The sequence below is a fragment of the Octopus bimaculoides genome, chromosome 10 (assembly GCF_046866305.1).
Source record: "Octopus bimaculoides isolate indiv1 chromosome 10, ASM4686630v1, whole genome shotgun sequence".
NCBI classification, from domain to species: domain Eukaryota; kingdom Metazoa; phylum Mollusca; class Cephalopoda; order Octopoda; family Octopodidae; genus Octopus; species Octopus bimaculoides.
In genome coordinates, this window is record NC_142937.1 from 16,806,142 (window position 1) to 16,821,015 (window position 14,874).

The following is a 14,874-nucleotide window of genomic DNA, read 5'->3' on the forward strand; positions in this document are numbered from 1 at the left end:
AAATTCCAAGTACTCGTGTAATTAGCGAATGTTTTCGAGGCTAAAATCCGATTCCAAAACCCTGGCGGAACAGCAATCTTATAATGTCTACATGTCACAACTTCTCTCTAACCTTTCTTCCATATTATTTTACTGATCAAAACATCAAAACAGGATAAAGAACGAGTAAATTGCAGTGGAAGGCTTCTTGTTAGCGCAAAGTGAGTAGAATATGTTAGGAACTTGGGAAAAGGTGTTCATATTTTCTCTGAGTCATTATATAGCTATGAGCAACGTCCGGAGGAAAAAGAAACACATAAAGTGATGAAAACAGGTTTCTTCTTAGGACAACATTGATAAATTTTGTGAAACAAGGAAGAAGGATATACTGTACTACTCACTGGTTAGACGTAAATATTACATGTAACTATGTGATTAGATTTAGAATTTGGATGTGTTTTTAAAAAGGCTAGAGGGAAATGGTCACACGTAAGCAGAAAATGCCAGATCGTAATTTGATACAGGAATACATCGGAATATAATGAAAGGAAGACTTAAAGGCCTAAAAGAATAAACACCTCAGCCAGAAGTTAAAATCAGTGAGAATCTACAGGCATACAAGAAAGAAACTGATCAAAAGAAAGAATCCGAAATGCCCAGCAATCAACAACTGCGTGCCTGACAATGTACTGTATGGCCCTCTGCTTGATGGAGATAGAGCATATTTAGGACCCAATGGGGGTTGCCTGATCAGGATTAATCAGGGGTTTCTTTACGACTCGAAGATACTCACTTAATTAGATTGAGCAAGTAGCAGAGAGTGTAGCTATCCTATATTGGGATGGATCTGAATTCCTGGTTATTTTAAAAAAGTTCAGCTTGGCAAAAGTTTAAGGCAAAGATATATTCTCCAGTTGTACTCAAATCACTGTAATCAGAGATCGCTAAAGGGAATATCCCACTGTAAATCAATATATTTATATACATACATATATACCTGTGAATGAGTGTGTAGTGTATGCCGAATTTATGGGAAGGTACAGTATATCGAAAATAATACAAATACGTTTTGGAATGTCACATTAGGTTGTATGAAATCCACTATCCCTTCGAAAATCCCCATTCCTGACGAAGGAATTCAATATATATAAATATTATATACATGTATGTGAGTACGTTTATATTATTTTTATTTTCCAATTTAAGTCAGTTTTTGATTTAATTCATTTATTTTGATCACAGAATTAAGTAAATTACGCTGTATAAAGTTGCCAAAGTGGAGAAGAAAATATTTGTGATCGAGGAGGGTCCGTCACACAGTCCAACATTAGCTCAGTTCTGTTGATTTTGGGTTTAATCAGACACGAATTAAGGCGTAGATGGACTTTGGGGTTTGCAGTTCAAGGAGCTTTCAGTGAATGTATGGAAATTTATTATAATGCTGAATTTAAAGTATAAGTACTTTAAATTATTAAATTAAAAAAAGGTGGTGGGGTTAGTTATATCTATACACACATATCTATCTATCTGTCTATATACGTACATATATATGGCTGTGCGCACACATGTGTATATGACTGAGTTAGGGGTGTTGAACTTAAGATTGTTAGATCGTAGTTTCGATTCTCGAAACGGGCGATGAAGTCTCCATCTTCAGAAAGCGACTATATTCCACTCATTTTGCTCCACTCAACCCCACTCGAATTAAGAATGAGTATCAGTGACAGCTGGGAGTTAACACTACGAAGGACCAGCATCCTGTTCAGGGGTGAGTCCTTGCACTCTCGATCGTCAAAGAAAAAAAAAAAAACCCTCTGTGACCTAGTCAACTTCCGACTTCATGATCCAGTAGACTCGGGGGGTAAGCTTGTATACTTGATGTAAGTAGATATTACAGCGAAAGGAAACATTAAACCAGAGTTTGTTGATCGGTGGGTAAAAGTTTGTGCTAGACAAACTTTTTTTTTTTAACAACTAATTCTCAAGAACAAAACGAATAAATTAAATTATTCAACTTTTTCTTTTTGAAAATATTAATGGGAGCTTCACAAATTTTATGGTGATCCTATTCCAGCTCTTAGATTCATGTATGATTGTATATTATATAAATTTATATACTCATGCATACATTTCCAAATTAATAATAGCCAAATCTCCGTCAAACTGTACCCTACTGGCTTAAAAGAGAGACGGTATTAGATAAATAATGTAGTAAAGGGTACACTGTATTTGAGAAGACTGGATAGTCATGGCTGGAATGCCTCAGCATATATCGGCTTGAGGTTAAACAACATTCATGATGGCACAACCACACAACGGAGTTTTTATATAGTCACTACAATTGCTAGAAATAGCAGCCAAATGTTCGATCGTCTTAAGTAAGGAAGTACACTGGATAATGTCTTCCTAGATACTCTCTCTCCTTTGTACATCTATCTATCCATACATACGTACATGCATACTCTCACACACTTACGTATGTGTGTGTATCTATCTATCTGTCTATATGTATGTATGTATGTATGTATGTATGTATGTATGTATGTATATATATATATATACATATATATATATATAGGATATGAGGGGTTTAGTTCACTTGTGATCTAAACGAATAGGTACGCTGAGTAAGTGCTATAGTTGCACGTCAGTTAGGTTCCAAGTTCACAGCTGTGACTGGATCTAGGGATATATATGGATCCGTATATATATATATATATATATATATATATATATATATATATATATATATATATACACATACATACACGAACGCACACACACGTTTTATTAGTTGGTTTTACTGAATGCATACCAACACGTCGCACAAGTATCACTCATTTCTCTCATTCCGATCAGTAAATTGAATGTGATTTTAATTAACAATATACGTTGGCCTAAATATTTTTTTACTGCTCCATGTGTTACTATCACATTATTGTCATTTAAAGTTAGGATCATAAGTTAAACGAACAGATATATAATCAAAGGTGCTCCATTCATGACTATATGCCGCCTTTCATTAATATAGTATCTAAGACAATTTTATAATGTTCCGCTTTTTTAAAAGGCACTAACAGTATGATTTAAGGGATATATGACTGCTATTTTTATCTAGTGCTGGAGCAGACATTGTCATGGGCAATCCAGTCATGACCATAGCGCCTATTTAAGGCATTATCCTATCTCACACACTTTTTAAAAGGCATTTACTGTGATTTTAGGGCTATGTGGCTATCTTAGGGCTCGGGCAGACATGGTCAAAAACGTTCCGGTCATTACCATACCGCCTTTTATTACTATAATGCATCCTGAAACAACATTACCCAATGTGTTCCACAGTTTTTTAACGGCATTAGTGTAGGTTCAAGACACACGGCTGCTGTTTTTAGCACCTTAAGCAACCATATATAGGTTCCCCCAACCACCGATAAGCATTAACACGATCTGTTTAGTACCACCTGATTAAGTAAATCCATGTTCAAACATCCCAGCCATGACCACCACCTTTTATTCAGTCTCTCAATATGATCGGAAGTGTCTTTTTAAGATGCTAGGGCATTGGTCCTCAATCGGATCCATTTGACCCTTATGGGGAGGGGGGTCTATATAAGATTTAGTTGCTAAAAATTATATGCACTAATCGGTTATACTTCTACAATACACAACATATTTTCAATTTTACCGTAAATTAATACACACGCACCACTACGGTGTATTTAAAAATAAAGTGAAATCTGTGAAATATCTTGGTATTTTCCGACTCGCCCTAAAAACTTAAGATGCATCTGCAGACAATAGACATGCCACCGTGACAATGGGTTCTTCTGGATCTCATTCTTTTCAATGTTGTCTCTGTGGAGGTAAAACATACATACAAAAACATACTATGCATACATGCATGTATGCACGCATACATACATACATACGAAGACACTGAACATAAGAAAGAAGGCTAACAGTGGAGGAACAGGTTTTAAGCATTAGTTTAGCACCTAAAAGACAGGGATAGACTTGACTTTTCGGATGTTTGTCCTTCATCCGAAGAAAATTACCGACGAATATAAAGGAGAATGAACGTGCAAAAGTGGTTGAAGGAAAGAGAAAAATAAAACGAGTGAGGATGTTAGGTGCCAGGTGGGAATGCGGTTTTATGGTTGTGTGCATGTGCGCGCATGAATGAATATATGTATGTAGGCGTACTCAGAATTTCGCTTTGCAACCACAAGATCCCGGTTCCATCTTAGCGCCTGGCACTTGGGCAAGATGTCATTTTCTGTAGCTTTGGATCGTATCATATCTCATGAGTGAAATAAATGGGCAGATGGAAAGTGTAAAAGAAGCCCGTAAGGTGGATTGTACCTGTAATTCAGCAGGTACAGCTTTGTCACACACTGTTTGACTCTTATTGTAACTGAAGGGTACATTAAAGATACGCGTCTGTGGAGTACTCAACCACTATATGTTAATTCAGAAGCAGACAATTCATTTCACATTGCTCCAGTCCTCTCAGCTGGCAAACATGAATAATCTTGCGACGAACCGGTGTCCCGTCCGCGAAATTTTTTCCCCACGTGAGTTCCGGACCCCAGTTATGAAGACATTTGCATACAGCCAATCAGAGCTCAACTACCAAACTAATTTATGAGCGCATAACAAGTGATGGTCGATAAGATAAGGTCACTTGGTTAAGGAATGACCATGCTTCTTTTCTCTTTTAAGAATGCTTGTTCTTTTTCTTGTTCCAACCATGGCTACCTCTGCGTAGTTATTTGTGTTGTTGTTTACTTTGTAAAACAGTAAGGGGAGAGGGTTGCTAGCACATCACCCTCTACCCACATTTTCCCATCCACATCTTTACCATACGGGGCCCTAACAAAATCCGATGAGAGGTATAGATGCAAATCTATCTAATTACTTGTCTCCTAAAATCAGGCATAACTCGGCAATCGGTCGACTTACAACATCGTTCTTCGTCTTGCGTTTACTTGGTAGAGTGTTTGTTAACTTGACAACAAGGTCAAGGCGAGCTCTGATTGGCTGTATGCAAATGAGTTCATTACTGAGGTCCGGAACTCTCGTGGGAAAAAAATTTCGCGTCCCGTCTAGGGGTAATATATAAACGTCATAGAATCCGGGAAACTAGCTTTAAGAGTCTATAGCTCGGGAAGGACAGTTCATCCTTTTTTATGTATGTATGTATGTATGTATTCATGTACCGTGGTGTCTAGTGTTATTAAAATTGTCGCGTCACCGAAGACTTGATCTTGCGATTGTCTTGTGTCACAATTACTGAAAAAAACGTGTTTAATATCATCCAGGCTCTACCTTTACTCTCCAGTGAGCAGACTCTCTACATGGCCTCTTGTCATTCTAACAAACGCCCTCAAATCTTCAAATTTTACATTGTCTGTTTGAAAACAAGGAAAAAAAAAGTAAGGTAAAATGTAACAGATGATGGTCAGCTCAGCCTGGTGTTAAATAAACACTAAAATATGATGAAGACATTTGTAAGTTAAATGTACCACCCATCAACGCAAAGGTTCATTGTTGATGCTTACGAAATAAGCTACCGGAAAACCAAATCCACATTTCGGGTCTTCACTTCACTTTCTTCATTAATGTGACGTCACAAGTCACTGGCTGAAACTCGGAAGGTGCTAATCATCTCTTAATGGTTATTTCTGAGTATGAAAGGTTAATCTAGGTGTAGGCATCCTACAAACTGAGAAATATCATAGCCCTTCCAACTCTTAGAAAATAGAAAATTATTTGTCTTTGCAACACCGCTGATTGGTATGTATGTTTTAAGCATCATTGATTATGATTCTGCAAATAAATAAATAAAGCAGACTCTCTTTCACACACACCTGGCTTTATTTTGAAAATTTTTTTTCAGATTTACGTTTCAAACATCAGAGATCGTAATTCTTAAATATATGCTAAACATAAATCTGACATTAAAAAAAGAAAGAAAAGAAAAACTTCGTAAATAAAATGCCGGAAAAGTGGAGGAAGTCCCGCCCCCGCTTTTTTTTTTTTTTTTGCAAAATCGTAATCTACGAGGCTTAAAATATATAAATCAAAAGGAATCACGATTTTTGACGCACTGGAAATTTCCGAGTCTATTCTTTAGGAATGCCCAAGAATAGAAAAAAAAATTTGATTAAATATGGCTATGAAAAAAAAAAGAAAAGAAAAACATTAAAAGTATAAAATATCGAATTATCAAGAAAAATATACCATAACTATCTGGGTATGATTAAACTACTTGCGATAGTGGGACCCAGGGGCCCTGGTTTCAGCCACTATTGTTCCCAGGTCTACTCTGGCCCGGAGTGGTAGCACCTGTAAAGGTCCCAGCTATGGGTAAACTAGCATCATCATCATCACCACCACCACCACCACCACCATCATCATCATCATCATCATCATCACTCCCACCGATGTCATTGTTACTACTATCACCTCCACTACCACCATCATCATCATCATCGTTTAGCGACTTGAGTCAACACCGAGCTCACGATCCCATTTCATTACGACACCACCGAAGTCTTGTACTTCATATTCCGAATTCCTTAGCGATATCATCTAGATAAGAGAGCAAGCGATTTTTTCTCACCAAACTGGCCAAGATCTTTAAAAAACAAATGATAGCACTATCTCATCTTTTGCTCTGAAACGATGCTCATTAAATCCTACTCTGTGTTATCAAACTGCTTATGAGTTGAGTGGTAAAGTTCTTTAAATTTCTTTTGTGTTGGTTGATTTTCCTTGATGTATTTTATACTTCACGTAGAAGTTAAGTATAACAAATATCTAATCTTTATAAAGACTTATCAGAAGCCATCATGCTTCAGACATATTTATATATATATAAAACCTCTTCCGCTAAAACTGGTGACCCAACTTAATAGTGGAGTATGAAAAGATGTACAGAAGCCGGTCGCATATCTTTTTATTTATTTATTTTTAGTTTAGGAAGGAAGACAAGTGCGCATGATCAGTTACAGGGTTTCCGAAACCAGGAGAGAGAGAGGAAAGTATCTTCAAACGGGAAGCCAGGCCCAAGTGTTTTTAACGAAGTGGATTCCTCTAAAGCAGTGGTTTCCAGACTTTTTCAGGCTGCCGCCCCCTTGACGCCCAGGCCATATTCCTAGCGCCCCCACCTCAACTAACCATCACTAACATAGACCCCTTTCTGAAGTAAATTGAAAGCAACTTTATTTGACAAAACTTAACCTAATGAACCCATTATTTTGTTGTTTTTACATCAATCGCTACCCCATTATCGCCCCACTTTTCTTCAACGCCCCCTTGGAACTTAACCCCCACCCCCACCCAGGGGGACAATACTGCCCACTTTGGGAACCACTGCTCTGAAGGAACTTGAAGTGTCAGGTGATGGTGTTAAACTGGGCGAAGAGTTTAAGTGTACCATCTAAGCAGGCTATGGTAAGATTTGAACTCGGAACGTAAAGACCTGGAACAAATACCTAAGTGAATCCAGTTGGACGGTTTTGAAGTTCCGCTAATTCACCGCTTTGGATTAGTTTTTTTATGTCGAACCCTGAAGGATGAAAGGCACTAGCGTAGCTAGGGTGGGGGTGGTTGGGGTGGTCCGTCCCGGGCGGCACTTTTGGTTTGCTGTAGTCAGTATGTATTTTTTCTAGGATCTGGGGCGGCACACACTCTAGCTACGCTAGTGATGAAAGGTAAGGTTGATTTCAGTGTGCAGAGAGCCAAATACTATGGACGAAATGGGGTGCTTTGGCGCAGCTGAGTGGGCATTCAGCCTGATTGGGCGACAGTACTTTTTGGCATTGGATGCAAATACACACACAAGTGCAGAAATATATACAAACAGACAGAAGGGGGGGGGGCGAGATTGCAATTTATTGATTGACATATAAACACTTTTCCTCTTCTACACATAAAGAAAAATATGCTCAGAAACATAAAAAAAGAGGAAGAGAGCAAGAGAAACATTAAAACGTCCGATGTCAAATAAGTTAGCTTCGAATCAGCGCCGCCAAATAAGCAGCGCCGAAACGGTATCATAAGCCTACTGCGGAATATTTTATCCAGTGCTCAAGCGATTCTGCCAATCCGCCAGCTGTTATGTTGAATCTTTTTTTTTTTTCATGTAAATAAGCAGTTCGATAAATTGAAATCTATAAAATAGGTATCAGATTGAAATAAAACACTGGGTTAGATATGGTTGACTAAAAGTAAATAAATAAAGAAAAACGTGAAGACGGTCGAGTCGTACCATGATGACAGGAACCGATAAGATACAAGGCTTATGAACGTGTTACTGCAAGCCGAATATAAGTTGCTGAAGCGTTTGCTTACATGTCGAAACAAAATGAACATCCGATGTTTATTTTAGCCTATCGTTTCTTAGACAATCATTTGTTATGAGAAAGTAACACATGGACTGAGGGGTTTATTTATCAATCATGAATATCAATGAAAAGCATCGGCTGACTATTGTTACAAGGCGACCAGCTTTAAGTTTTACAAAAGCCAGTGACTAGCAAGTGGCGATATATCATTGGTGAATCTATTTCCTCCTCCCTCTCCGTCTTTCTCTCTTAAGCCTTCTCTGACTTACAACTTCTTTTTCTCCAACACCGCCAACATCCTATCTATGCACAAATTTAAATCACGTTCACTCACATCTAATAAGTCTTTCTCATATTACAACGTTTGCGGTGGATTGGTAGGTTCGTTAGAGCATTGGACAAAACATCTTTAAGTATTTGTGTTCTGGCTCAGTACATTTTGAGTTCGAATCCCGCAGAGGTCAAACTTCGCCATTCATCTTTCCGTGGCCGATAAAGTAAAATACCAGCTAAATATAGAGGTTGATTTACTCATTTATCCGCCCCAATCACATTTCTGGCCTTGTACCTATAGAACCATACCGTAAATCCTCGAGTATAGTCCGCCCTTGAGTATAATACGCAGGGGATTTTTAGGGGGCTGTACCTCTGAAAAACCTAAACCTTGTGTATAATACACACCCGTTCTCTAACTTGAGTCAAGGAGGTCTATATAACGTCCTTGGTTTGTAAACATATATACGGTAACGTCCTTTATTATTATTGTATATATAACATAATGCAAACGTGTAGCTTTTTTGTGCACTTTGCAGAAAATAAAGAAATAACAGTAATACCATCAATGAAAAATAAATATTAAATAAATTGCCTTTACATATTTATCACTATTAGTTACAAGCCCGACATCACAAAATGCGTCTGAATAAACATTGCCGGATAGCAAATAGAGACTCGGACATTGCTTAGAAAATATTTTTCATTTTTAACTTCGTATATAGTTCGCACTAGGGATTTTGACCTTTAAATTTTGGGAAAAAAATGCGGATTATACTCGAGGATTTACAGTATTTCTATCGACGGTCTATTGTATCCAGTCTCTTCATTTCAACCTTTCTTTCTTCCCTTTACTCTCACATGTCGAACAAAATAATTTCAAAGTTTAGTTACGGTTCTTTACATTCTGAGATCAAATCCCACCGAAGTCAACTTTGCCATTCATCCTTCCAAGTTCGATAAAATTAAGCACCAGCCAAGCACTCGGGTCGATTTGTTCACCACTCCCTCCTTTTGTACCTATTGTTAGACGCATGTTGCTCTCAATCCTTCACCTTACTTAGTCTCTTTCTTTCAACCCCTTTACTCTCACTTTATGGGGTTGTCGAACAAAATACTTTACGTTCTGGGTTCAAATCTCACCAAAGTCAGCTTTGCCTGTCATCCTTCTAGGGTCAATATAAAAGCAGTAAGGCGACCTAAAACATCGTCGTGAATGGAATTACAATAGAGGACAAGACTTGTCTTTCAGTCCCTGACTTATTTATCTTTCCATCTCGCTTATACTCTCTCTCTCTCTCTCTCTCCACACTCCGCAGCCATTTCAACATTATCTTATGGTTTTAATCTTTCTTTTCTCTTTCTCGCATCTCTCCAATTCTGTTTTTATCAGATAGTACATCTCACTCTCACCTCCCTCTTTTTACTCTTCTTACTTTTCATCCTACTTCAGCTCTCTCAACAATCATTTTCTCTTACTCTCTCAATCTCATAATTTCTATACCTTCATTTCTCTTATTACACCTTATTCTTCTCTCAAACTTTTTTCGTCTCTTCCCTTTTTTTATCTCAGCTATTTCCATTTCTTCTTCACATACTTCTATGCTTTATTCTCGCCACCCCTCCTCCTATTCGTGTTTCTCTTCAATCTGTTTTTCACATTTCCCCTTTTCCAATAATCTTTCACATTTTGCCCGTCCTCTTGCTTCGTATTTTTCTCGCAACAGATTTCCGTCTTTCTCTATCATTTTTATTCTTCTTATATTCTTCTTTCTCACTCTCATTCTGTCATACGTTTTACGTTTCTCTTTTACTCTCTCGCTCTCTTATTCTTACACACACACACACACACAGAGTCATACTCTTTACGTCTCTCTCTCTCTCTTTCCCTCACTTACACTCATTCTCTTTCATACACTCCATTTCTTTGACTCTTACTGCCACTTCTTTATCAGTTCTCTTTTTTTTCTTTCTTTACCTTACATTTCCTTGCAAAACATTCCCCTTCATTCACTTTTCTCCTCTAACCTTTCCTCTTTCATATACATTTTTTCTTAGTTCAATATTTTCTTCCCTTCACCTCATTTCTTTCTCTCTCTCTCTCTCTCTGATTTCCTTTTTCTTTTTTGTCAATGTTTCTCTCAATTACTTTTTCATGAGAAAATATCAGAAGAATTTCCTATCTTTTTATTCATAATTTTCTCACGACTCTGATTTTCATCCCTCTCTTTCCCTCTCGTTACTCCATTTAATATCCTTCCCGCTTTCATTTTTAATCTTTCTCTTCCTCATGCTCATCCTTTCTCTTACAAATACAGGCTCAAAATCTTCGCTTAACCCGAGATTATTCACGAAATTATTTATTTGACAAAGAGAAAAAAAAAAAACTTCTAGGGAAACAGGTATCATAATGACCGATATAAATGTTGGCTTGTTTATTTCTACGGTCATGGTTTTCATTGAATAGAGAGAAGTGGAGAGAGAGGGTGAAAGAGAGCGACAGAGATTTAACACAAGAATTGTAGGATAAAGTGCCTTATAACTTCCTGAAAAAGGATCTGGTCTTTCTCATTCGCAAAATTAGTCCCCTTTAATTTTGCTCAGATTGCTTTTAGTTTTAGTGTATCGATGCAACTCTGAATTTTAATTATGACCAACCAATTACTTTATCTCGTAAATTAAAGAATCTGATTGAAGTTGGGAAATTTGGGTAATTTTAGCTTATCAACAGACTGCGTGGCATTAGCAGCTTGTTACCATGACAATCGCACGCTGCGTCGTGGTTCACTGTTGTCTGTTGATTTTTTCACACTTAGTATTTTTACATTTTTTTGGGACTCATTGACTCAGATAGCTGGATTTCACTAGGTTAATTCTATTCATAAAATTTTTAATTAGGAGTATTTCTTGAACCGTTAGCTTCACATTTCACCAATTTAACTGAAATTTAGCACACGTAACAGGAACTGAGAGGGATATCGTGGAACAGAGAAACTGTGGGTGATACAGATAATATGACATTATTTTTGAATTCTGCATGCAAAAAACATATAAGATACAGATATTCTTTTCCTTGGAACAAATTCTTTGTTGACCAGTGTTATTCTTATAATTTACAAATCCAAACATGAAAACGTTACTCAACTTTGGAGTTTTAGAGACAGACGCCCCCTTTTCACACACACACATGCACTTATATATTAAAGATGTACATAAATACATGGCAGGTATACATAATACTGAAGCGCGCATAAAGTAAACACATGCAGACAAATATATTAATATAACGATTTTTTTTTAATTATAAAGGGTATTTCTGTTTATTTAGAACCTACAATGAACAGGTTAGACACTAAACTATAAATTTCACAGGGTACAACCTTAAAGTTGACACCGCTCCGCTAAACGCAGAAAATTGCTGTCTCGCCTTTGGCTAAAAATACCGTTTTTTCGATTTTTAAACCTCCGTAACTTTTTTCTCCAATTTTTTTCTGCACAACATCATACCTTCAAAGCAATGACACTGGAAGGCTACATTATTATAGCCGATTTTCAGATTTTTTACTTCCTTTTAAAATATGCATATTTTGCAAATGAAAAAAAAAAAAACTAGATCCCTAAAATATACACAAATTTTAATAAAATTCTACAGAGATAAGTCTTTAATGGAGTAGATTGCTATTATGCTAAGATTTAGAAAAATAACATATCTATATGTTTAATTTTAAGGTAATAAATAATTTCTTTTGAAAATTAATATTACTCTTATTACCAAGAAATTCTATAAAATTTCAATTATAATTATTGTTTGCCATATTTCCTGATATTACCCGTTGTGACAAACGAACCCTTCCAAAGATACTCATTACAGGGCCGGTCCCAGGAATTTTTCGAAGGGAGGGCACAAGGTCAGAAAGGAATACAATTTCAGGAGAAAAGGCATAATAACATTATTTAGAAGGGCGCATTTCTTTTCTTGGGGGGGGGGGCACATGCCCCTCATCCCCTACCCCTGCATTATATGATGGCTAACATTGCTTACTGCTTATGAGAGCCCATCGAAGGTGATGACAGCGTCGATCCATGACATTCGTCCTCCCGTACACTGTTTTTCTTGAGAGCGGACGTGGTTGACAGGACCAATTCGAGATAGGCAGATCCTGTGGCACTGGGGGGCACTGAAAGTGACCCCGAACAACAGCCACAGGGAATGATGACGATGTCTCCGCCTCTCTGAGGCTTGCTTCCAGTCTCAATCTCACTGAAGAAGGCCATCTTTGGGAATAGGTTACCTGGCAACCGAATCAGCAATTTCGGGGAAGGTAGTAAGTTGCTTACATCGACTCCTGTGTTCAGCTGGCACTTATTTTATCAACCCCGAAAAGATGAAAAACAAAGTCGACCTTGGTGGAATTTGAACTCAGAATGTTATTTGGCGGAAGCAATGCCGCTAGGCATGTAACGATTCTGCTTGCTTGCCACTGTAATAATTATAATAATAATCCTTTCTACTGAAAGCACAAGGCCTGAAATTTGGGGGAAGGGGACTGGTCAATTACATCGATCCCAGTGTTTCACTGGTACTAAATTTATCGACCTCAAAAGAATGAAAGGCAAAGTCAACCTCGGCGGAATTTGTACTCAGAAAATAGCGGCAGACGAGATACCGCTAAATGTGTCGCCCGGCGTGCTAGCGATTCTGCTTTACTAGTACTTTATTTTACCAACTCCAAGAGGATGAGAGGCAACACATTTCCACTGACTTCATTTATCTTCAAACTTAGAATATTCATAATTATTAACGAGATCGATTTGCGTTTACTTTATCTTCCAAACTTAATATATTCAGGTTTAATTGTTATTTTGACTTATATTCAGAATTCTATAATATCGATTTACCTTCATTAATTTTCAGGTTTTCACTCATGCTTCATTTAAGTTTCCTGATAACAAAGGGTTTCTAGCATTGGTACAAAGCTACGTAGTTTTAGGGACACACAATTTAGACCCTACTTTTTGATTCGTATCTTTTATCTTTTACTTGTTTCAGTCATGAGACTGTGACCATGCTGGGGTACCGCCTTGGAGAGTCTTTAGTCGAATGAATCAACCCCAGTACTTACTTTTTAAGCCTGCCACTTATTCCATCAGTCTCTTTTGCAGAATCGCTAAGTTACGGGGACGTAAACACACCAGCACCGGTTGTCAAGTGGTGATGGGGGTAACAGACATACATATATATATATATAGATGAGCTTCTTTCAGTTTCCGCCGACCAAATCCACTTTGGTCGGCCTGAAGCTGTAGCAAAAGACATTTGCCCAAGGTGCCACGTAGTGGGACTGAACCCGGAACCACGTGGTTGGGAAGCAAGCTTCTTACCACACAGTCACTCCTGCGCCAATTTATTATTTAATATTATTAAAATTTTTGTTTGTTTCTAATTTAGTCACAAGGCCAGCAATTCTTAAAAAGAAAGGTTAGTCTATTCTACTGGCTACAGCACTTGGCTGGTACTTCATTTTATCAACCTCGAAAAAAACAAAAAAAAAATGAAACAAAGTTGACCTTAGTAAGATTTGAACGAAAAGAACCAATATGGATATTGCAAAGGGTTTTCCCAACACTAACGATTCTGCCAGCTCGCCACCTTTTAATTTGGTAACATTGATTTTTACAAATAGTACATATGCACTAGCGTATCTGGGGGAGGGGCAGTAGGGGCAGCATTTTTGGGTCTGCTGTAGTCAATGTGTTTTTTGTGTTAAGGCGGCGAGCTGGCAGAAACGTTAGCACGTCAGGCGAAATGCTTAGCAGTATTTCGTCTGTCTTTACGTTCTGAGTTCAAATTCCGCCGATGTCGACATTGCTTTCATCCTTTCGGGGTCGATAAATTAAGTACCAGCTGCATACTGGGGTCAATCTAATCGACTAGCCCCTCCCTCAAAATTTCGGGCCTTGTGCTTAGAGTAGAAAAGAATATGTGTTTTTTGTGGGGTCAGGGGGCGGCACACATTCTAGCTACACTAGTGTATATCTGCCCCCTTTGTAGGGGTGAACCTATTGACTAAATCAATCCTAGTATTTTACTGGTACTCACTTTACCGACCCAGAAACATGAAAAGCCTAATTCAGTGGCAGGTGAATTTGAGCACAGGACATGTAGACAAGGAAGTAAATACTGGAAAGTATTTAATCTGGTACCACACCACTATGTGAAGACACGTGACCTAGTGATAACGGTGTTAGACTCACGACTACAACATCATGG

The 14,874-nt window shown here is 37.8% G+C and overlaps 1 protein-coding gene across 1 annotated transcript in view; it reads left to right on the forward strand.

Annotated features, from left to right (window-relative positions):
• Positions 1 to 1,124: 1,124 nt before the first annotated feature.
• The window catches only part of LOC106879933 (uncharacterized), a 43,551-nt gene continuing 29,801 nt past the window's right edge, over positions 1,125 to 14,874 (forward strand). The window contains exon 1 of the mRNA XM_089358420.1: positions 1,125 to 1,143. The gene's annotated coding sequence lies outside the window, so the exon portion shown is untranslated. The remainder of the gene's footprint in view (positions 1,144 to 14,874) is intronic.